A 24,072-nucleotide genomic window follows, 5' to 3' on the forward strand; every position below is an offset into this window, starting at 1 on the left:
TAGTGGGGGGTCCAACTGGGGCAGTGCGGTGCTGGTCGGAAGGGGCTTTTGATCCATGAGGACTGGGTTTGGACCAATCTCTTGTCTGACCCGTTCTCTCACCAGTTGGAGGAGAACAGGAGTCCTGGGTTAGTTTGGCCAGGGGTATACAACCATATCCCCCTCGCCCCACCTTCCAGTCTGTGTTTTACCTTGATCCGTGAATTCTATTGTAATTCGAGATTCGCCTGGAGTCTCAGGGGAGAAGGCCACTAAGTCCCCCTTCTTGGTCCCCCACCATCCTCAGTGTAAGTCTCACACCCCCCACTTAGCGCAGTAGAAGGTCTCAGGACCTCCGCACTCCCGTGTCCTCTTACCTCCGGGACAAGTATACCAATCAGAGTGTCTACAGGGTGGGTATGAGTTGTGGGGAGTCCGCTCAGTATGCTCCCAGGAGTCCTTAGCCAGTTGACAAAGGTCGAAAGTCAAAGGGCCCAGGTTCCTTCAGCATGCTTACCATTAGCTAGGACTTGAGACCAGCCGTCTCTAAATTAGTTATTATCCAGGACATATTATATACCTGGTGGGGGCTAGCCCCAGACTCGCCCCCCACCCTAGTCCATAAGACAGTTAAGAGCAACAACGTGAAAATCTTAGCTTTAGGGGGTTTTTGAGTGCGTTGAGCCTTCCATGTCTGGGGCGGCGATGTTTGTGATCTGCCGTTTCCTCAGGTCGGGCTGCCTTGGCGTGAGACGCAGCGGGATCAAGCTGCAATTCCGTCTACCTTCAAGGCCGTCCGGGGTAGTCAGGAGAACTGTATGAGGGTCCTTTCCACGAGGCTCGAGATTCTTGGTCTGATGTCTGCGCACCCACACGGTGTCTCCGATCTGGAATGGGTGCGGCACCGTCGGTTGTTCAAGCCTGTCTTAGTAGACCGCGGCTAGATGTTTCCAGATGTCTCTCTGCACGATTTGTAGGGCCTGAAGATGTACTGCCAAGGAAGGGCTATTAGCGAATTCAGCGATATTTGAATCAAAGAAATTGATAAATGGGGGTAGGGTCCCGTATACTATTTCAAAGGGAGTCAGGCCATGGGAGCCCGGTGTATTCCGGGCTCGGTATGGGACTAGGGGTAGTAGGGACACCCAATCCTTTGAGCCAGTTGCAAGCGTTAATTTAGATAAAGTCTCCTTAATTGTTCTATTCATGCGCTCTACCTGTCCTGAACTTTGGGGTCTATAAGCACAATGTAACTTCCAATCAATCCCCAATAACAGGCCCAACTGACTTACCTGGGAGACAAAGCGGCCCGTTATCTGACCCCAATACTTGGGGCATTCCATACCTGGGAAGATTTCTTGAGGAGCTTCTTGGTCACCACCTTGGCGTTTCATGTTTACGTGGGGGAAAGCCTCTACCCATCCGGAGAAGGTATCTATGAACACTAAGAGGTATTTGTGTCCGTACATACCAGGCTTGATTTCAGTGAAGTCAATTTCCCAGTGGGTACCAGGCCGATGTCCTCGGGGACGGACTCCTTGTCCAATTTTAGCTTTTCCTGGGTTTACCTGAGCACAGGCCCTGCAGCTTTCAGTCACCTCCCGCAAGGCCTGATCTCGTCCCAGGAGGTAGGTGTCAATCTCTTCTCGTCTTAAGAGGGTCTTCATCTTCTTGAGTCCCAGGTGTGTTAATTTATGTAGGTAGGAGATTAATTCAAAGGTCATCTTCGTAGGCATAACTGTTTTCCCTGTGTAGACCCACCGTTTTAGCTGTGGGTACCAAACGGCCCCCATTTTCTGTAGGAGCTTTGTGTCCTCCGTGGTGTAGAGCCAACCGGTCTGTTCCGGCTGTGGAGACGTGGGTTGATCTTAAGTCTTTTGAGACAGAACTTGGGTGCCCATGGCGGCCTCCACGCTGAGACGTCAGCTAGCCGATTCCCGTGCCTCGGGGCTGTGTCCTTCTGATGCCCTGGGCAATGTATAATGCTCAGTCTTTTTGGTAGGAACAGAGCTGCCAGGAGGGCCAGAATTTCAGTCTTGTTCTTAATGTCCTTACCCTCAGATGTAAGCAGCCCTCTTCTCGGGTAGATCTCTCCATGGATGTGTGCCGTAGCAAAGGCGTAGCGGCTGTCTGTATATACACTCAGCCTCTTACCTTCTGCCATTTTGAGTGCCTGGGTTAAGGCAATGAGTTCAGCCCGCTGTGCGGAGGTACCAACAGGCAAGGCACTTGCCCAGATCACTTTGTCCTCCATAGTGACCTCGGCTCCAGCTTTCCGTTCCCCATTCAGCAAGTAGCTGCTACCATCGGTGTACCACGTATGGTCAGCATCCTGGAGAGGTCGGTCCGATAGGTCTGGTCTGGTTCCATGTACTTCTGCAAGGATCTGCAGACAGTCGTGCTGTTCTGCCTCCTCTGGCAAAGGAAGCAGAGTGGCTGGGTTGAGAGCGACCACGGGCCCAAACTGGACCCGTTCCGCATCCAGTAGCAAGGCTTGGTAGTGGGTCATGCGGGAATTAGAGAGCCAGCGGTCAGGGGGCTGTTTTATCAAAGCCTCCACTGCATGGGGTGCCAGGATGGTGAGTGGCTGCCCCAAGGTCAACTTCCCAGCGTCTTTAGTTAGGACGGCAATGGCTGCCACCATTCTCAGGCATGGTGGCCAACCGGAGGCCACAGGGTCTAATTTCTTAGGCAGGTAGGCTACGGGGCGCCCAGGGTCCCAGTCTTTGTGTTAGGACCCCCTTAGCATACCCTTGCTTCTCATCCACAAATAGTTCAAAGGGCTTGGTGATGTCTGGGAGACCCAAGGCAGGGGAGGACAGCAAGGCCCGTTTAATGTTATCAAATGCCTCCTGTTGTTCTGCCCCCCACTGGAAGAGCACCCCCTGTTTAGTGAGAGGGTACAAGGAGGCTGCCATCTCGGCAAACACAGGAATCCAGAGGCAGCAGAACCCCGCCGTTCCTAGGAATTCCCGTAGCTGTCGGCCATTTCTTGGGGCTGGGATGTTGGCCACGGTCTGTTTCCTAGCCGGAGTCAGCCATCGCTGTCCGTCCCTTAGTTGATAGCCTAAATAAGTAACCTGGGTCTGGCAAATTTGAGCCTTTCTGGCAGAAGCTCGATAGCCCAATCGCCCCAAAGTCTGCAAGAGGGATTCTGTTCCCTGGTGGCATGCTGTCTCAGAAGTGGCCCCTAGAAGAAGGTCATCAACAAACTGAAGAAGTATAAGAGTGGGGTGCTGGACTCGAAAGTCAGCTAAGTCGGTGTAAGGCCTCATCAAAGAGCGTTGGGCTGTTTTTGAAACCCTGTGGTAACCTTGTCCAAGTCAACTGTCCCGAAAGCCCCATTTCAGAGTCTTTCCACTCAAAAGCAAATAAGGGCTGGCTTTTTGGGCTCAGCTGGAGGCAGAAGAAAGCATCCTTCAGATCTAAGACCGTATACCAAGTATGGGTGGGAGGCAGGGTGCTGAGTAGGTTATAAGGGTTTGGGACAGTTGGATGAATATCTTCTACTCTTTTGTTGACCTCTCTCAAATCTTGTACCGGCCTATAGTCTCCAGTGTCGGGCTTCTTAACAGGTAGCAGAAGCGTATTCCAGGGTGACCGGCAAGGGACTAGGATGCCTTGGTCTAAGAGCCTCCTGATATGTGGCTTTATGCCCTGATAGGCTTCCCATGACATGGGGTACTGTTTAATGGAGACAGGAGTCGCAGTGGCCTTTAACTGGATAATTAGGGGAGGCTGTTGGAGCGCCAACCCCATCCCGCCAGTCTCCGCCCAGACCAGTGGGAATTTCGTGACCCAAGAGTCTATTTCTAGAGATTTTGGCTTGTCCTGTTCTGGTTCATATAATCTATATTCATCTTCTAACTGAAGGGTTAAAATCTGAAGAGGAGTACCGCGGGGCCCGGTTACTCGGGTCCCTCCTTCTTCAAAATGGATCTGAGCTTTTAATTTGGTAAGCAAGTCACGGCCCAGCAGAGGGTATGGGCAGTCCGGAACATGTAAGAAGGAATGGGTCACCTTACCAGTAGCCAGCTGAACCCGTCGATCTGTAGTCCAACGGTATCTCTTGCTGCCAGTGGCTCCTTGTACCCAGGCCGTCCGGTCGCTGAGTTGTCCAGGGCCTGGGTGAGGACTGAGTGCTGGGCCCTGTGTCCACCAGAAAAGGTGACTGGCTGCCCCCAACTTCAAGAGTTATCCTGGGCTCAGTGGGGGGCTCTGGCCCTGACCTCCTAATCTTCATCTAGGGCCAAGAGGGAAGTCTGTGGGCTGGGTCTTCAGAGCCCGCTGGGTTTCTTAAGGCAATCTCTGGCCCAGTGTCCTCTTTCTTTGCAATAAGCACATTGATCCTTATCTCGCTTTGGCCCCTTTCGAACTCCCACCCTCTCTCCCCTTTTCTCTTGACCCTGAACTACGGCAGCCAAGATTTGACTCAACTCTCTGCTTCTTTTTCGGTCTCTCTCATCCTTTTCTCTACATACGCTATCTTCCTTTTCTCTCTTGTTATAAATTCTTTTGCCTCCTTAAGTAAATCCTGTAATGTATACCCTTGTAAATTCTCTAGTCTCTGTAGCTTGGCCCTGATATCTGGTGCTGCCTGCCAGATGAAGGACATGGAGACATTTGTCATTTGTCCTGGATCATCTGGATCATAAGGGGTATACATGCGATAAGCTTCCTTAAGTCTCTCTGGAAGGCTGAGGGAGTCTCTCCATGCCTCTTGTACCACTTGTTTCACCTGAGCCAAATTGGTGGGCGTGTGCCGCCCCTCGGAGACCCGCTTAGGAGCAACTGGCGATAAAGGCGTGGTGTCTCCTACCTTCAGCCGTGGTGAAATCCCAATCAGGTCTCGTAAGTGGGAATGTCATCGATCTCTTCTGGGGAGCAAGGTGGGCGTCCATTGTCCCCCAAAACATGTTTCCTGGCCTCTAAGAGCACCTCCCTCTGCTTCTCCTCAGAGGTCAGGAGGGCCTGTAAAGTTGCTGTATATCATCCCAAGTGGGCTGATGGGTAAGCAAGACAGATTCTATCAGGGTCGGGAGAGCCACTGGATCCTTAGAAAAGGGGGGGTTGTGTTGTTTCCAGTTATATATGTTGGCGCTGAGAATGGCCAGTGGCAGATCTGGCCGCCAGCCCCTTGTCTAAGCGGAAAGGCCTGGGAGGTGGAGTCTGGCGCCACCTCGCGTCGTCCCAGTCTTCCAGCCACAGGGAAGGGCCGCCTGTGTCGCGGGGTTCAGCAGGCGGCCCACTTCACCTCTTCTCTGGCGGGCTGTAGGTACAGGGTACGGAGGAGGTTCTTCCAACAGGAGATCTATAAGGGGGAATTTGGGTCCTCTGGGAGGACAGGTTTCTGGGAGGGACTTTGGGAGACTCTTCCTTAGTTAGAGCAGGATAGAGAGAGGAAGAAGCAACCAAAGGGTCAGGTGGGCTCGGGAAACAGGTTTAGGGAAACAGGAAGCCAATTGGTCCACAAAGGGTTCTGCCCAAGGAGGAGGGCTAAATGCCAAGCTCTCCCAGGTGACAATGTAGGGCACCTGGTCAGGTGTCCGCAGACTTCTTGGCAGAAAATCAGGTCCTTAACCTGCAAAATAGTGGTCTTGTTAAAGTGCCATTCACCGCCATCCCACATCGTGGTGGGCCACTCGGACGGCAGAGGGTCTGCCATTTCCTTTTCTTGATCTCGACCGACTGATCACGTGCTCGGTCTCGGAAGTCCTTCCAATGGTCTAGAGTGAGACTCAAGGGGGTTGTTAGCAATTGTCCCATGGTAGCTTCAAAGAAAATTAGGGCACAAATTAGACAGACAAATTCAACGAACAGACAAATAACAGACAGACACGCCGCGCGGCTTCGACGTAAAACCCAAAACAAAGAGTCAGATGGAGGTGCCCAGGGTCCTGGACCCTCTCCTCCAACCAAAACCACGTATCCCTCCGATACGGGCTGAGCCCCAAAGAACCGGGCTCCAGACACCCTTGGAACGTCTTCCAGGGCTGCGGGGGGAGAAGTCTGAGCTCGTCAGCTCCTTCTCTGACCCGCCCAAACGGAGGCACTGAGGGATCCTGAACCCTGAGACACCGAAGGCCCTGGGCCTTCTCCTCCGACCAAAACCCAGATCTGAGTCCAAAACTGAGACGAACTGAACATGTGCACAGGAGAAGACAAGACAAGACAAGACAGGGCAAGACACGACAGATGCCGGCCGGCTTACCTCCCGGTGGGTGGTCGGTGATCTCTGGGCGGAGGATCTCCAGGTCCCGGGCGAGCCCCCAAAATGAAAAGACCTCCAGAGAGGACCTTTCCCTCAGGAGGAGACCCCAAACGCCCAATGACCGAGCCGAGTCCACTCGGATGCAATCAGCAAGAGGGTTTATTGGAAAACACAGGTACCTGCGGGCACATAGTCTCTTCGGAGGACTTGCGCGCCCAGCAGCTCCAGCATGGGGCTTTTATAGGGTTTGGGGAAGCAGAAGCGGGCGTACAGAAGCAGATGCATAGTTACGGGGATTGGTGGATTTAAACGAGGCATATAGACATGTTCACATATGATTGGTTATTTCACAAGATGAGGTAATAAGGTATAGCTACACACATTGGCAGGTTTGAATCATATTTGAATGAGGTTGTAACATGGTAAAAGAGTATGTGCGAGCTGGGACGTCCTGAATGTCGGGGGGCTAGGGACTTATCCCTTCCTGCCAGATCCGGTACTCCTAGTCTGTTCTGTATTCCTTTCCTTTTATGGTCTGTTAGTTTTTAACGGTGGTATCTGGCCCTAGGTATCTGGGCGTTGCAGCTGAGTTAAGACTCGTTCAAAACCTGTTGCAGTCCTCTGAGTCATGGACAACTAATAGTCTTTTTGGCCCGCATACTTGAAACACTGTTTCTCTTCCACCACCCACTTCCCAACTGCTGTGGCTGAGTGTGGCGCTGCCAGGTGGGCAGGCAGATTATTCCTGGAAAGCACTCCTGTCCTAAGATGGCCAGTAATTCCCATGTATGGAAATATAATGGCCCATTAGAGTCATCCCAACCGTATCTCCAACGCGACTTCTCAGGATCCAGAAGTCCCTTAGCCTGTGGGGATGGGACAAAGGGAGCGTCATAGTGCGTAGAGATAACAGTTTTGCTTTTAAACTGGGTATGTAGTCCAGGCTGGCTTCAAACTCACAGTGAACCCCGTCTGTGCCTCTGTGCTGTCAGGATTACAGAGGAACACCAGCCACCACTTAACCAATTAAGCTCATACCATTCCCTCTCTCCAATTTTACACACATGTATAGTATGACAGTAGCGTTCATTTCTGGGATCACTCCAAGGGTTTCCAGCAAACAAGGAGCCTGGTGCTTGAGCCTTATTTCTGGCTTCCTGCTCTGGATATGTGAGAGTGAGAAAGGTGTAGGTGGTTTTTTTGTTTTTTGGTTTTTGTTTTGTTTTGTTTTTTTTTTTTTTTTTTTTTTTTTTTTTTGTTCTGGTTAACAAAGGGCAAAAAGAGCGGGGGGTGGGGGACAGCGCAGCAAAATCTGAGATGGCGTGGGTACAAAGCTCTTGGCTCTGCGCAGCCGCCACAGTTCCCTTCCCCCATTCTCCTTGCCATTGAACAGACATTCTTCCCACCCCCATCCCTCGTGGTTCATGCTACCCTGGGGCCACTAGAGGGCAGCAGAACCTAACGCCAAGCGAGGTCAGACACTAGAGCTGGGTTTCCAAGGGGATTTCCGAACCTGGCTCCCTTAGACTTCCGGTGACACCACCCATCTTTGGCAACAAAAAGTGTGCCCGCTTGGCCAGGCACAGAGCCGCAGAGTCCTGATGATGCTATTCTGTTAAAGATCAGGTTCATGAAACATCGTGGCTTCCTTGCTGCTCCTATGGGCAAAAGGTCCCTACAGGAAGTAGCACAGGGCTGGCAGTTGTCACAACCTCTGTGTATCCATAACTAATCCTCGTCATCACTGAGCCCACACAGAAACACTGTGAGACCAGAGACTCCTATGGAGGTCAGGAAGAGGCCCCTGCTCCAGGCCTTTGGTGGGGACTCTTTAATAGCAGTCAGACCCCAGGACTGGACAAATCACTCTTGCTGTTGGCTTAGTGAGTTTGGGACAGGGGGCAGGGGGACGGGAGTGGGGCTGCGTGAGTAGATGATGCGGAGTCAGGGCTGGAGGCATCTTACTTGTGACCAGATGAGAGCATGCACCAGTGTGGGCATACCACCCCAGCCTGCAGGTCCGATACGTCTGCCAACAGATGTTTTCTGTGGCCAGTGCTGGTTGTTAGCCCCAGCCTGCCTTCAGGGCCTCAGCGCCAGCAGCTACCTGATTACCAGCTGCCGAATTCCACAAGCATACCCTTTAAAAGGCTCCCTCCGTCGTGGCATACTCTCCCACCCTGTCTCTCTGTCTCTTGTTCTCTGGGCCAGTCCACGTCCCTCACCTAAGTAAACCTCTTTCGGGAGATCTATTGCATGATGGTGTAATCTTTGTGACACACCTTAGCCCCAACCTGCCAAGGCACTCTGCTGGTTAACCCTAACACTGGTAATATGGGATCTAATGGGGACTCTTCCAAGCACTCTGCAACTGAGCTGCGCCCCCAGCTCTCTGAGGTGTATTTTTTTTTTGTTATTACTACTTTTATTTTCATTTCTGTGTATGTGGGCACATAAATACTGTGTCCTCAGAGGCATTGATAACCCTAGATCTAGAGTTAGGCTAGTCTCCTATCACCAAAATGTGCATTTTAAAGGTGGTTACGGGATAGTTCAAGACATGGCCCAGGTTCCACTCCCAGCACCCGATGACCATTCAAAACTAGGTATAACTCCAGTTCTAGGGATCCAACTTCCTCTTCTAATTCCAAGGCCGGACACACTCATGTGCATACATAGGTGCAAATGAAACATTTGTATCAATGAAATAATACGTCATCTAAAAAAAAAACCCCAATGACTCCTGCGGTGGCAATCCTGTGATCTGTGTGATCCTGTGTTGTTTGTGGTACTGTTTGGTTTTCCTCTTTTACAGGGTAGAAATGTAATCCAGACCTTTCAGAAGCAAACAGTCTCCCACTGAGCCACATCTCAGCTGAGGTCATCTCCTTGATTTACTTGGTTGGTTGGTTGGTTTTGAGTTATGTTCTGTATCGTTGTCTGTTTTTGTTTTGGAGACAGGGTCTCACGTAGCCCAAGATGGCCCTGAACTCATTCTAATCCTCCTCCCTCCACATCCCAAGCTCTGAAATTACAGACATACGACACCACTCTCTCTGTCTCTGTCTCTGTCTCTGTCTCTCTCTGTGTATATATATGTGTATCTGCGTATCACACTTCCTTTGTGAATACCTTTGACTTGGGGGTGGTGACTCTCCCCACATCAAAGGTACTCACAGGACTTTGATTAGAAATCACACTGCGTAAATTTCTGAGCCACTGCAGCTCACAACTGCACAGCTACCATCAAGGGCCCTAGAAGTTGATTGGATTCCCATCCCCCTACCCCTCCCAGGGAGCTTCACTCAGATAAAACCAGCCAAATCCTTGATGTCTCAAGAAAAACTTTCAGGATGGGCCACAGTGAAAGAGCTAGTGAGTTTCTTAATTATTTGGAAGAAGACATATGGGAAAAGGACAATAGAATACTCCTGACTGGTCCCACCCCAAGGGTGGTTGTGGGTATCTTAAGAGCTGTGTTTAGATGTCTTTATAGTGGCTCTGTGTGCAACTGTGGAGTTTACTAAATTGCTGTCTTCAAGGGATATCACTTACAACAAAGCTTAAAGACAAATTCGGCTTACATGTGAGTGATACTTAAAAGTTATGGGAGGACTGGAGAAGTGGCTTCAGAGGTTAAGAATGGATGCTGCGGGGTTGGGATTTAGCTCAGTGGTAGAGCGCTTGCCTAGGAAGCGCAAGGCCCTGGGTTCGGTCCCCAGCTCAAAAAAAGAACCAAAAAAAAAAAAGAATGGATGCTGCTCTTGGACCCAAGTTAGGTTCCAATTTCCATGACAGGTGTCTTACAACTGCCTCCTACATCTCCATGGGCACCTGAATTCATGTGCACGCGCATGAGTTTAAATATATGTTTAAGATTTATTTATTTACTTAATATATACACTGTCTTCATGCATACCAGAAGAGGGCATCAGATCCCATTACAGATGGTTGTGAGCCACCATGTGGTTGCTGGGATTTGAACTCAGGACCTCTGGAAGAGTATCCAGTGCTCTCCAGCCCAAATACATTTTTAAAAATAATTTTTAAAAAGTTATGTACAAAATATACAAGCTGGTTTACTTATTTTTTTTAAAGAAATATTAATTTTTAAGTGTGTGTGTATGTCTTTGTACATGTGAATGCAGTTGTCCTTGAAGGCCAGAAGAGGACATTGGATCTCCTGGAACATTGTGACATGTGTGCCGGGAAGCAAATTCTCGTTCTCCAAGAGAGCAGCAAACTCTCTAAACTGCTGAGCCATCCCTTTAGTCCCACTTTTTTCTTAAAGAATTTCCAGGGCTACAGGCTGGAGAAATGACTTGGTGGTTAGGAGTACTTACTGGTGGTCTTCAGGAGGACCCAGGCTCAGTTCTAAGCACCTATGTGGTGACTTACAACTGTCTGGTGTCTGTCACTCCAGTTCATGGGGATCTGATCCTCTCTGTTGATCTCCACAGGCACCAGACATACAGGTAAGGCAAAACACTCATACACACAAAATAAAATAATTTAAAGGAAGGGGAGGAGGAGGAGGAGGAAGGAGGAAGAAGGAAGAGGAAGGATAGAGAGATGGCTCAGTGGTTATGAGTACTGACTGCTCTTCCAGAGGACCTGGGCTTGATTCCCAGCCCTCACATGGCAGCTCACAACTGTTTGTAACCCCAGGATACAACATCCTTACACAGATATATATGCAGACAAGACACCACTAATGCACATTTTAGAAGAGGAGGAGGAGGAGGAAGAAGAGGAAGAGGAAGAAGAGGATGAGGAAGAGGAGGAAGAGGAGGAGGAACTAGAACTATTAATATCATTTTTCCAGGGCTGGAGATGTACCTCACTTACAGATGTTTGCCTAGTGTGTACAAGCCCTGCATTTGATCCCCAGCACCCAATAAAACGAGGTGTGTAAGGAAAGTCTGTAATCTCAGCAGACTGATGGTGGAGGCAGGAGAGTCAGAAAGCCATACAGCAAGCTGGAAGCAAAGCCTGGACTATATGAAACCCTGTCCAAGAAAAAAATTCCTTTTATAAATGAAATTGTGATGTGGCTTTATTGTGGTTCAGTATATGCAGATTTAGGGATGGGGAAGGAATGCTGGTCTAGTAAAGCTCTAAGTTGTACGTAAGTAAACATAGTTCACTTCTTTTTTTAAATGTACACTGCAGCTGTCTTCAGACACACCAGAAGAGGGCATCAGATCCCATTACAGATGGTTGTGAGCCACCACGTGGTTGCTGGGACTTGAACTCAGGACCTCTGGAAGAGCAGTCAGTGCTCTTAACCACTGAGCCATCTCTCCAGCCCCATAGTTTACTTCTTATTTAGCATCTTTGTGATGTCTTTAGGAAAACATTGTCTGTATAGGCAATTTTAGCTTCACCAAGTGTGGTTGGTGTTTTTGTGTGTGTGTGTGTGTGTGTGTGTGTGTGTGTGTGTGTGTGTGTTTGTGTGATTTTGTTTTTAATTTTTACATTTATTTTGTGTATGTGTTCACACATATGTATATGCATTGGCGAGTATATAGTATTGAATATGAGTGGAGATTAGAAGATTGTAAGACCTGTAGTTAACCTATAAGCCCTACCTGCCCAAGGACCAGTCAACTTTCTGGAATTCTGGGAGTTGTAGTTCTTGGAAAATCAAAGCTATATGGGAAAATATGGTGGCTATCTGGTTTTGTCCTACAAACCTATAGCACTGGATATCCCCAGGTGGTCTCCCATCCAAGTACTAACAGGCCCGATCCTGCTTAGCTTCTGAGATCAGGCGCGTTCAAGGTGGTATGGCTGTGGACATGGTTTTGTCCTTAAGAAGCCACTACATGTGTCTTGTGGCCATTCGATGGGAATCCCAGAGTGGTCCTGATCAGAGTCCATCCTGGTCAGTACTTTTTATCAAAGCTTACTTCAAATTTGGCTCAAAATTGTGGAACTAGTTTTTCTCTTTCAAATCTCAGGATTAACAAAAACATCTTGTGGGAATCTGCATTTTTCCTTTCAAACACATGTATCCTGGGGCTTGGACTCGGATCATCAAGTTAGGATTTGTTCTTTCTTTTCTTTCCTTCTTTCTTTCCTTCCTTTTATGATTCTGTCACCAAGAAAAGCAAACCAAATCCCAAGCTGAGGGGTGCTTTTTCCCCTTCCTGTGTCCCATAATTTTTCCTGTCTAGATTCTGCCTCAAAATCAGAACGCATCTTAGCATCTCAGAATCTCAGTAGCAGTAAGCAACCTTTGCTTCTCATGTAAAGCCAGTGCAGGGACAAGCCACTGCAAGGGGACTGCTATTTATGGCCTTCTCTTATTTTCATTCTATATGCAAATAACATGGAATCCCACGGGGTGGGGAAGTGGGGGGATATATTTTCTTTCTGGGCAGAATCTCTGCTCAGGCCTGTGGATTTATGCTAATATGAAAACAGTCTGATCACAGCAAGATCTCTGGTGTTACACAAATGGAGTAAAAGGCATTTAGTACCAACAGTGGATTCATTTCCCTCCTCCGGACCCAATACAGAAACCAACTAATGAACCATACTATTACGAAGTCTCCGTTAGCGCTCAGATGGTCTCTGAATAGCTATAGTCTCCAGGAAGTGAGGGCGCTCTCTGTCTCTCCCTCTCCATGAGTATGTCTCTCTCTGTCTCTGTCTCTGTCTCTGTCTCCCCCCCCCCCGTGTGTGTGGGGGGACGCAGGAAGAAGTTGCTGGCTGGTTTTTGTCAACTTGACACACCTAGACATCTCAGAAGAGGAACCCTAATTGAGAAAATGCCTCTCCCAGCTAGCCTGTAGGGCATTCTCTCAGTTTCTTGATTGATGATTGATGGAGAGGGCCCAGGCCACTGCAGGGCGCTGCCACCCCTGGGCTGATGGTCCTGGGTGGTATAAGAAAGTAGGTTGAGGGCTGGAGAGTTGGCTCAGCAGTTAGGAGCACCGACTGCTCTTCCAGAGGTCCTGAGTTCAATTCCCAGCAACCACATGGTGGCTCACAACCATCTGTAATGAGATCTGATGCCCTCTTCTGGTGTGTCTGAAGACAGCTACAGTGTACTCATATAATAATAAAAAAATCTTAAAAATAAAAAAGAAGAAGAAGAAGAAAGTAGGTTGAGTAAGCCAGTAAGCAGCACTCCTCCACGCCTGCCTTTGGGAATAGTGTTTGTCACAGCGATAAAACCCCTAACAAATCCACTCACTTAATTTGAAGGTTGCTATTTTTCCAGCTAGACTATAACACAAAGGGCTTCAGAAATCCTCCTGTCTCTGTTCTCCCTCACCTCAGAACCAGGGTTAGTAGTCTGGCCACAGTCAGCTTTTTATCTGGGTGCTAGGACTGTTGTGTTTTATTTAAAAAAAAAAAAAAAACAAAAGAAAGCAAGGAAAAAGAAAGAGCCAGGATCTGTTTGGTAGAGGCGTGTTATGGCGGGATGGAGGGTGCCGCTGCAGACCTATGCCGATCTGTTTGGTAGAGGCGTGTTATGGCGGGACAGGAGCGGTGCTGCTGCAGACCTATGCCGACGATCCCTTCCCCCTGAAGTGTAGGGATAGAGTTTACTTAGGGGGGTGGGAGGGAGGAAGGGAGAGGAGAGAGAGAGAGGAGAGAGAGAGAGAGAGAGAGAGAGGAGAGAGGAGGAGAGAGAGAGAGAGAGAGAGAGAGAGAGAGAGAGAGAGAGAGAGAGAGAGAGAGAGAGAGAGGAAGAGGTCTGCCAGGAACTCATGGGGTGGCGGGGGGGCGACGGACAGAGAGGGTAAGAGAGTAAGAGGGTAGAGGAGAGAGGCCAAGCAGCCCCTGTTCCAGTCAGGCACGCCTGGCTGCTGCCAGGCAACTGTGGGTGGAGCCTAGAAGAAATGCTAACAAGGGCTCGGAATTCAGGTTCTAGTGCATGCGCAGTAAATACTCTTATCCAGTGAGCCATCTCCCTACTCCCATCAGTTCCTTACTTGTTTTGTTTGTTTTTAGTGACAGGGTTTCTCTGTGTAGCCCTGTCTGTAACTTACTCTGTAGACCAGGCTGGCCTCGAATTCACAGAGATCTGGCCTGCCTCTCCAGTGCTGGGATTAAAGGCATGGGCCACCACTGCCTGGATACTTAAAAACAAAAACAGTCCTGAGGTTTGAATCTAGCACACACATACATATACACATAAAGTAAGTAAATGTAAAATGCTTGTAAAATTCAAACTTACTCGAAACACTCAGAGAATAAAGGAAAGCCCCGTTTCAAGGCAGGCCTCCAGTTCTGGCTGATGCCGGGAGACTGGCCGCCTACAGAAAGTGTTAGCACTTTAAAAAGCCTTAGGCTTAAGCTTCTCACAGAAGCTATCACCTTTAAATCTCTTTCAGGTCTGGAACCCAAGTCACACTTTGAGCAATTTAAACAGACGGGAGACAGCAAGTCTGGCCATTTCCATAGCAAAGATACTGTAACAATTACTTTTACATATAGTAGTGTTGTCCCCTGCCCTCAATACTTGCTATCTAGGAACATCCTGCCTACCTCCTCGACCCCGCTCCCTGATAAGAGACCAGGGACTTGATGTCTGAGCAGGACTCAACAAGGGCTGTTATCAAGTGCCAGCTCCTTTGATGCACTCTTGGTCTTTGGTGGAGGACGGACTGATATGGGCTGGTCATAAATCAGGATTGGCTCCTTTCATTATAGCAACGGAGCCTAACAGACAGGATTTGGTGAACACTTTTTTTTTTTTTTCTGGAGCTGGGGACCAAACCCAGGGCCTTGCGCTTGCTAGGTAAGCGCTCTACCGCTGAGCTAAATCCCCAACCCTGGTGAACACTTCTTAACCAGTTTCTCTAAACCTAAATTTCTATTATGGTAGAGGTCAGAATTTCCCTTCTCACAGGACACTCAATTCCACTTTGTGTAATTTAATATTTCCTAAGCAAGTCTGTTAGTAAATCATGTATAGCACCAAGTTATTGCTTCCATTTTCTCCCGTATCAACCAGAGGAAAACAGACCAGACTCTTCATTTTTGCTGTGTGTTTACATCAGCAGTGCAAACAGCACTTTAAAAAGAAAAACTGCCTCAGAGTCTTACAAAGACACCCCGCCCCCAGCAGATTTTCCCACTGATAAAGGCCATGCTGTCTCAAGCTGCTCATTCATTTGTCAGATAAATATATCCATGACCTTTCCCCTACCTTAAAGTCATCAGTATTAGGAAAGCTGGACATCATTAAAACCTGGGCCTGCTTGGTTGATATAGCTCCCAGGGACTAAACCACAACCAAAGAGTGCACATGGAGGGACCCATGGCTCCAGCTGCATATGTAGCAGAGGATGGCACTGCTGGGCACCAATCGGAGGAGAAGCCCTTGGTCCTGTGAGGGCACAATTCCCAAATTAGGGGAATGCCAGGGCATTGATGTGGGAGTGGGAGTATCCTCATAGAAGCAGGAGGAGGGGTATAAGAGAGGGGGGAAGGGAATAACACTTGAAAAATAAATACATAAAATATCTAAGAAAAAAACCTGCCTGCAATATGGCTGGTGCACATAGGACTTCACAGTGACTGAGGCAGCTGCATATAAGACCTGGATCCCACGGGATCCTAGAGCTGAGAGAAGTAGGCACAAGACCCTGAGCCTAACCCTGAAGCTATCTCCAGCTGATATGTGTTCAAATATGAAAACAGAGTCTCACTTGGTATGTAAGCCACCCTTTAGGGCAGGCCCTTTACCCACAGAAGTAGACAGAAGGGCTTTGTCTCATGATGCTTTGTCTGAAGTTTGTTTTTTTCGTTACAGAGCTTTTCCTTATATATTAAGGCTTCCGAGTCTGTGTGTCCAAATGTGTGTTTCTTGTGTTTTTTCTTTGGCTCTTTTTTTCCTGTTTATTTGTTTTGGTTTATTCTGGTTTGTTTGTTTTTTATTTTATCTTTTAAAAAAGATTTATTTATTTGTTTTACATAAGTAAACCATTGCTGTCTTCAGACATTAGATCTCATTACAGATGGTTGTGAGCCACCATGTGGTTGCTGGAATTTGAACTCAGGACCTCAGGAAGAGCAGCCAGTGCTCTTAACCACTGAGCCATCTCACATGACAGACAGTGAAGGAGCCAAAGTACACACTGCATGGTGGATTCGAATAATACTTTGTGGGCAAACTTAAAGGAAAGGGTGGACTGTTTCTGAGTAGAGGGCTGTGGGATGACAAGGAATCTTAGGAATGAGTAGGAATTTCCGTGGAAAAAGAACCTCTCGCAGGGTTTCCAGATGTGTTATGGTGTCAGATGAGTCATGGTGTCAGATGCATCATGGGAGCTGGTAATTTCATAAAGCTAATGATACTGAGATACCATTACAATGAAGTTAAGGACAGTTAAGCCATCTCCTTTTGTGTCTTAGTGTTGTACTGCAGTGAGGAGAATATTGCATGAGTGAAGCAACTAATACGAGGAAGCATTTGATTGGGGCACTTACAGTTTCGGGGGGTCAGTCTGTGACCATCATGGCAGATAGTCCGGCAGCAAACAGGCAGGCATGATGCTAGAGTAGTAGCTGAGAGCTTATATTTTGAGACAACCCAAGGCAGAGAGAAGAAAGAGAGTAAGAATGGCCTGGGCTTTTGTCTTAGGGTTATCATTGCTGTGATAAAACACTGTGACCAAAAGCAACTTGGGAAGGAAAGGGTTTCTATAGCTTACACTTCCACATCACTGTTCATCATCAGAGGAAATCAGGACAGAAACTCAAACAGGGCAGGGACCTAGAGGCAGGAGCTGATGCAGAGGCCATGGAGGGGTGCTGCTCACTGACTTGCTCATCATGGCTTGCTCAGCCTGTTTCCTTTTTATTCTTACCCCTTTTTGGTTTTTGTTTTATTTTTCTGTTTTTCCAGACAGGGTTTCACTGTATGATGCTGGCTGTCCTGTCCTAGAACTCACTCTGTAGACCAGGCTGGTCTCAAATTCACAGAGTGCTGGGATTAAAGTCATGCACCACCACTGCCCTGTCTCAGCCTGCTCTCTTACAGAACCCAGAACCACCAGGGCAGGGATGGCACCACCCACAATGGACTGGGCCCTCCCCCCTCAGTCACTAATTAAGAACATGTCTTACAGCTGGATCTTAGGGAGGCGTTTTTACATTGGGGTTCCCTCCTCTCAGATGACTCTAGCCTGTGTCAAGTTGACAGAAAATTAGCCAGCACAGCTTTTGAACCTCAAAGTCCACTCCCAATGACACATGCCCTCCAACAAGACCACACCTCCTAATCCTTCACAAATAGTTCCATCAACTGAGGACCAAGCATTCAAATATGAGGGCTAGAGAGAAAAGAAAAGAATTAAAATCTTTTACACAGGCAATATGCACAGACACATACATATTCATACACACACATACTCTGGGCCCAAACACATGTCGTATCAGCCCCACAAGTATTTATGCATACTTACATACATACATGTATACCTATACATGTATGTGGATCAGGCAGAGCCCCTCACGCCACACACATACATTTGGTGGATGGATGGGTTAGCGCCCCAGATACCACCATTTTATTCCTTTTCTCTGGCCCTCTTATATCTTTTTAGACAAATATTCTTTAGAAAATTACCTCACAGATAAAATGCTACACAAAAGGGGAGTTACAGAAGGATGTCAATAGTAAGTTCAAAGCAGTGTTTCATTCTAATAAGCTCATTATAAGTTCAAAGATACAGTTTCACAGGGCTTCATATTATCATAGTGCACAGCCGAGGCTTCATCCTTGGACTTCACCTAGAATGAATGTTTTTCCTTGGCCATAAACTTGTCCCTATTTCTCTTTTTGGTGTAATTGTGAAAGTGTATTCCTTATTATGCAGCCTTTACTTATTATTCTATGAGGAGGGGGGGGCACGTTCTATTCTTGACTGTAACTTTATTACATCTTTTTGTTAAAACAATTAAAACCATCTCTTAAAACTTTCTTTCTAAAATTATTTGAATCAAACCAGGAGTTCTATAAAATCATTAATTCAACAAAACAGCATTCATTCATGAAAGTTCATCTTTATGTTGATCTGCAGGAAATCTGCCCAATAGGTGGGTCGATGCCCAGGAATCATTAGATTACATAATAGTAATAGGAAAAGGTGTGTTGGCTGAAAGAAGCAATCCTGAAATGAAGTCTCTTAGAATCTTGCCTCTCAGAGCTCACCCATCATAAGCCATGTAAAAATGATGAGCCATCTCCAGGAAAGTCACCTGCCAGCCTTAGGCTCTCCTAGATGGCTCCTGACAGAACTTACTTTGTAGACCAGGCTGGCCTCAAACTCACAAAGATGCGCCTGCATCTGACTCCAGAGTACTGGGATTAACACCTTGCCTAGCCTGTAGTGCATGTTTTTAATCCCAGCATTCAGGAGGCAGAGGAAATTGGATCTCTGTGAATTCAAGGCTAGCCTGGTCTACATAGCAAGCTCCACACCAATCAAGGCTAAATAGTGAGACCCCATCTCAAAAATAAACAAAAAAATAAATATTGACCATGCTCATTCTTTTTAACTCCAACACTCAGAAGGCTGAAACTAAAGAAATGCTGTGAGTTTGAGGTTAGTCTAAGTAAAACTGTTGCAAGCAAGCAAACAAAACAACACAGCAACAAAAGTGAAGGCAAGTTAAGTTATTAAAGAGATAACAATAGAACAAACCACCCAGGTTCTATCAACCATTCACTGGGAACCAGGCAACCCAAATTTGCCATCTTCTCTCAGGTGCTTGTCACCACCATTGTTTATTTCCTTGTAGTTCTGGGATGGAACAAGGATTCCTGCATGCTAGGCAAATATTCTCTTAGTGTGCCATGACCTGTGTCCCATGTCTGCTTCTCTCACTCAGGGTAGCCAGGCCCTTTGTGCGCAGGGCTGGACCGGAGAGAGGGAAGCTTAGCTAGGCACTGGGTGGGCGCCAGCAGGATCTTGATCGGCTGTGAGTATTCTGGCAAAGAACACTCCCTTCCCCAAGGATAGCTTTAGAAAACTGGTTCAGTTTAATAGGGGGGTTGGGGGGGGGGAGAAGAGGGTATTTATGCCCTTGAGGATATAGTCACAGTCTCTAGGGCAAGGTTTGTGGGACTGTGTACAATTGGCCAGGACAGGGGTGTTGGAAGACACTTCATCTGCATACTCAGGGTTTGTAGGGGTACAGGGATCATATAAGGTCAAACAAGGAGTGAAGTCCCGATAACTGTCAGGGTAGTAAATTCTTACTAGGGTTAATGGTGGGAGAGCTAGTTTTCTGGCACCAGGTTGGGAGAAAGGGTATTTAATTATTTATTAATTAATTAATCCTGACAGCAGGTTCACTACCCACCTCAATGTTTTATGTTCCTGAGTGAAAGACTCATACACAGCCTTTATGTTTTGATATACCTTAATCACCTCAAAAGGTGGGCCACTGCCTAACCTCCACGCGGTTAATCCAGAGTTATTACTTACTAATTCTATGTATATCTCGACTGCTCTGGACTGTCCAAATGGGCTGTGTTCTCCCAGTTCCTTCACATAGCAGCCACGCCTCTCTGTTCTGCACTCTTCTCAGGCATGGCAACTCTCCTTTCCTCCACATTCTCCTGGCCTGGTGGATTTCCTTCTTCCTCTCCTCTCCTCTGGGTCCCAAGCCTGGGAATCCTCAAGTCCTACCTCTGTCTGCCCTGCCCAGCTATTGGTTGTTGGCATCTTTATTTACCAATCAGAACCAACTGGGGGCTGGTTCCTCCAGTGTCTGACAAATGGATTCTCTCGTGTAAACAATTTTGGGGACCCAAATTAACAGAGTTCTAGCAGCATTAGGCCAAAAACCACTAAAGAGGGGAGATAGCCAGCTGCTGCTGTCCTGTCTCTGAGGTTTCCAGGGTTGAAGCTCTCAATCCTTCCTCCATATCCTTGGGCCATTACAGTCCCACAGTAACCCCCAGCCTAGTTTTGAAAATTAATTTGGAACTAACGTATTTGGCTTTGTGTGCCTGCATGTGTGTATGTGTGCACATGTGCCTGCAGAGATCAGAAGATCTGGAGTTCCAAGTATTTGTCGGCCTGGGACCTGCAAAAGTCAGGCTTCAACTGAGCTCTTTCTCCAGCCTCTCCACCTTATTCTTTGTCAGCATCTATCTGGGATACTGAGTTCATCGATTGGCTAGACTGGTTGATCCAGGAGTTTCAGGGATCTACCTGTCACTACCTCTCTATTGTTGGGGTTATGGCCACACTGTCTGCCTCACCTTGATGGATCTTCAGACACAAGCCTCTCATGCCTGCACTGAAGAGAGGAGCGGGCAGGAGGAACAGAAGCTCAAGAGCACCCCACGTTACATGAAACATTACCTCACCAACACAACCAAACAGAAAGCTCAGTACTCAAGCCCATAGGTGATGGTGACCAACTTTAATCCCAGCACTTGGAAGGCAGAGGCAGGCAGATCTCTGGATTCGAGGTCATCCTGGTCTACAGAGTGAGTTTCAGGATAGCCAGGGCTACACAAAGGGAGGGAGGAAGAGACCCGTCCTCACGACTCATGAGCGGGCTATCAACTAATATGAATAAAGCATCTTTGCATTTTATTCTGGGGGACGTTTTATTATGAGGTGAGCAGACCTACGAAGCAGGCATGAGCCAATGTCCTCCATAGAGGCACTGTTCCACTGGACAGGAGAGCTCACGTGCTAGCTGTTAGATCGAGATTGATCAATGTGACCACGAGCAAATAAAGAGAAACCTGACCTCTAGAGACACAGATTGTCCTTTAATCAGAACAATAAAAAAGATGTCTCTCCAGTGGAGTGGAGACTACACCCAGGCATAGGGTCTGAAAAGGGAACCGTTGGGATAGAAGATTCCATCTGCAAGTCTATTCCCCTGTAGTGTTAAAGTTGTAGATAACAACAGGTTGCTAGACTGGCTGTTCAGAAAATCCAGGGATTTCTGTTTCCTTCCCATATGCTGGGACTGTAAACTCAAGAGGCATATTGCCAGGCAGTAGTGGTGCACGCCTTTAATCCTAGCACTTGGGAGGCAGAGGCAGGCAAACCACTGAGTTTGAGGCCAGCCTGGTCTACAGAGTAAGTCTCAGGGCAGCCAGGGCTACAGAGAAACCTTGTCTCAAAAATATCAATAAACTCTGCATATTAAGTCCCACTTCAAAAAAACCAACAACAATGAATCAACAATTTATTTGTATGTGTGTGGAAATGTGGGTCAGATGACAACTTGTTGGGTTGAGTTGGTTCTCGCTCATTCTGTGGGTCCTGGGAACAGAACTCTAATTTCTAAATTTGGTAGCAAGCATTTTTATCTGTTAAACCATCTTTCTGGCCTTTAACTTTTGAAAAATATTTATGAGTGTTTTACCTGCATGTAGACCATATTATGTGCCTGGTGCCCATAGAGCTTCATACAACATGAATGGTTGTATGAAGTGGGAAAAAATATTTTCGAGATCCTGGCTGGACTTTGGGCTAAACCTGAAGCCAGCCTGACCCTTATGCACGTATGGCACTTAGAGGAACTTTGTGGGGTTGGGATTTAGCTCATGCAGAGCACTTGCCTAGCAAGTGCTTAAGGGGCCCTGGGTTCGGTCCCCCAGCCCAAGAAAAGAAAAGAAAAGAAAAGAAAAGAAAAGAAAAGAGAAAAGAAGGGGTTGGGGATTTAGCTCAGTGGTAGAGCGCTTGCCTAGGAAGCGCAAGGCCCTGGGTTCGGTCCCCAGCTCCAAAAAAAAAGAAAAGAAAAGAAGAAAAGAAAAGAAAAGAAGAAAAGAAAAAAAGAAAAGAAAAAAAAGGAACTTTTGCTAACTTGTATTGTTTTGCTGGTGTAACTGCAAGGCTCCTAATCAAACAGAAACACTATGGTAACACAACTGTGCCCCATTCTTATTAGAAGTTCATATCCTGTCATGTTTGCTAAGTTATTGAAACTACATCAACATGGTATACCAAACCTGTGCTTTTTACTTTTATAAAAACCTCTGCTTGGTGGATCTCTGAATTCCAGGCCAGCCTGGTCTACAGAGTAAGTTTCAGGACAGCCAGGGCTACACAGAGAAACCCTGTCTCAAAAAAACAAAAACCCCCAAGACAAACCCCTGCTCACTCAGTTTAGAGCCACTTCTAGACTTGTAGTCATTAGAGTGCATGGCCTGGCTGCATCTGTGTGGCTCAATAAAATCTTCAGATTCATAGAGTTCATCTTCCTTAGCTTCTCTTGGGTGAGAAGAGACTGGCTACAACCAATAGGCCCTGGTAAGCAAACTGCAAGAACAGTAGATATTCTCAACTTGAGCCATCTTTCCAGCTCCCGTCTTTAACTCTTTTTTAAACTAACTTCATGTCAAGCCTTAGTATTTAGTGGGGATTCAGGTGACATCATAGTTCTTTTGGGTTCTAGCTTTGTATGTATACTTAGAACTTTATAACCACACTCACCCAGCTTTCTTTGAGTCCATTATGCACTTTAAAACACTTAAATGGTGCCAGCAATGTGGCTCAGAGCATAAAAAAAAAGCACTTGCTGCCAAGTATGACAACTTGAGCTCAGTTCCTAAGACCCACGGGGTGAAAAGGGGAGAACCGTCTTTCACAAGTTCCAGTTGTTCTCTGGCCTCCATGAGTTTAGAGTGGCATGCATGCGCCCTTCCCCCATCACACACGGTAATAAATGACAGCTTTTTTTTTTTTTTTTTTGAGAAAGGGTCTATTACGTAGTTCTGACTTTTCAGGACTCACTTTGTAAGACCAGGCTGGTCTCAACATCACAGAGATCCACCCACTTCTGTCTGTTTCCTGGTGCTGGATTTAAAAGTATGTACCAACACAGGCTTTTGCCAATCTTTTTATTGAAAACAAGGCCCTGGCTGACTAGTCAGGAGCCCCGCCTACCTCTACCCTCCCTAGTCCTGGGATTACAAGTGTGGGTGACCCATACCTGACATTTTTATGTAGGTTCTGCAATTGAGCCCAGATCCTAATGCTTACTGGCAGCATTGCATTGACTGAGCCATTTTCCCAGCCTGCCAATTCTGTACCTTTATGAATTTAGTTTCTCCTTTTCTCTGAGCCTAGCTAGAGCATCAGAACACCCATCCAAAATCTCTCCTGAGCTCATTCAATATTCTAATGGCCAGGAAAGAAATGGATGTAATCAGCAATAAGAGACAACCATCAAACAGCCCTGAAAGTGGTTTCCCCCTCCTCACTGATATCTCTGACTTGGTGAGAATGTTCTGAAGCATTAAGGAGCAGTTAGGCACAATTGTACCTTAGCTGAAATGATTCCCTAAATTTAATATATTCAAAGGGAATCTTTGAAAAATGTGCTTGAAATGTTTTGTAATGGTTACATTTTTAGGCTTAGAGTGGCTTAGTGATAGAGTGCTAGCTTACCTAGTATGTGGAAGGCCCTTTGGTCCTATGCCTGGCATGGCACACTAACAAAAACAAAACTATGGAAACTCAGCTGGGTGGGGGTGGCACATGCTTTTAATCCCAGCACTTGGGAGACAAAGGCAGGTGGATATCTATGAGTTCAAGGCCAGCTGGTCTACAAAGAGTGCCAGTATAGTCAAGGGCTACACAGACTCTGCCTTGAAGAACCAAAATACCTCAAAGTCACATGCAAGGGACCATCACAACATCGAGCCACTCTCAGACTGTGCGTGCCACATGATTTGTGTTTGCATTAGGGTCTCATTCCCAAGACATCTCATACATGCAAGTAACTCCCTAGGCTCCGGATGTAGAGCACTTCTTGTCTCAAATATTTAGCTAAGGGATACTCAACTGGTCCTTAATATTTAAACGGAAATGGGCCAACTAGAGTTTTCTAAAAGATAAGAATTTTGAATGTGATTTGGTCCTATTATAGTTTTGAGA

At 47.1% G+C, this 24,072-nt stretch overlaps 2 pseudogenes; both read right to left on the reverse strand.

Moving 5' to 3' along the window:
* Positions 1-742: 742 nt before the first annotated feature.
* LOC116888968 lies at positions 743-4,222 on the reverse strand (annotated as a pseudogene).
* Positions 4,223-4,411: 189 nt separating this feature from the next.
* On the reverse strand, positions 4,412-5,745 carry LOC116888969 (annotated as a pseudogene).
* Positions 5,746-24,072: the final 18,327 nt, after the last annotated feature.

Source organism: Rattus rattus, chromosome X, assembly GCF_011064425.1.
Source record: "Rattus rattus isolate New Zealand chromosome X, Rrattus_CSIRO_v1, whole genome shotgun sequence".
In the NCBI taxonomy this organism is placed as follows: domain Eukaryota; kingdom Metazoa; phylum Chordata; class Mammalia; order Rodentia; family Muridae; genus Rattus; species Rattus rattus.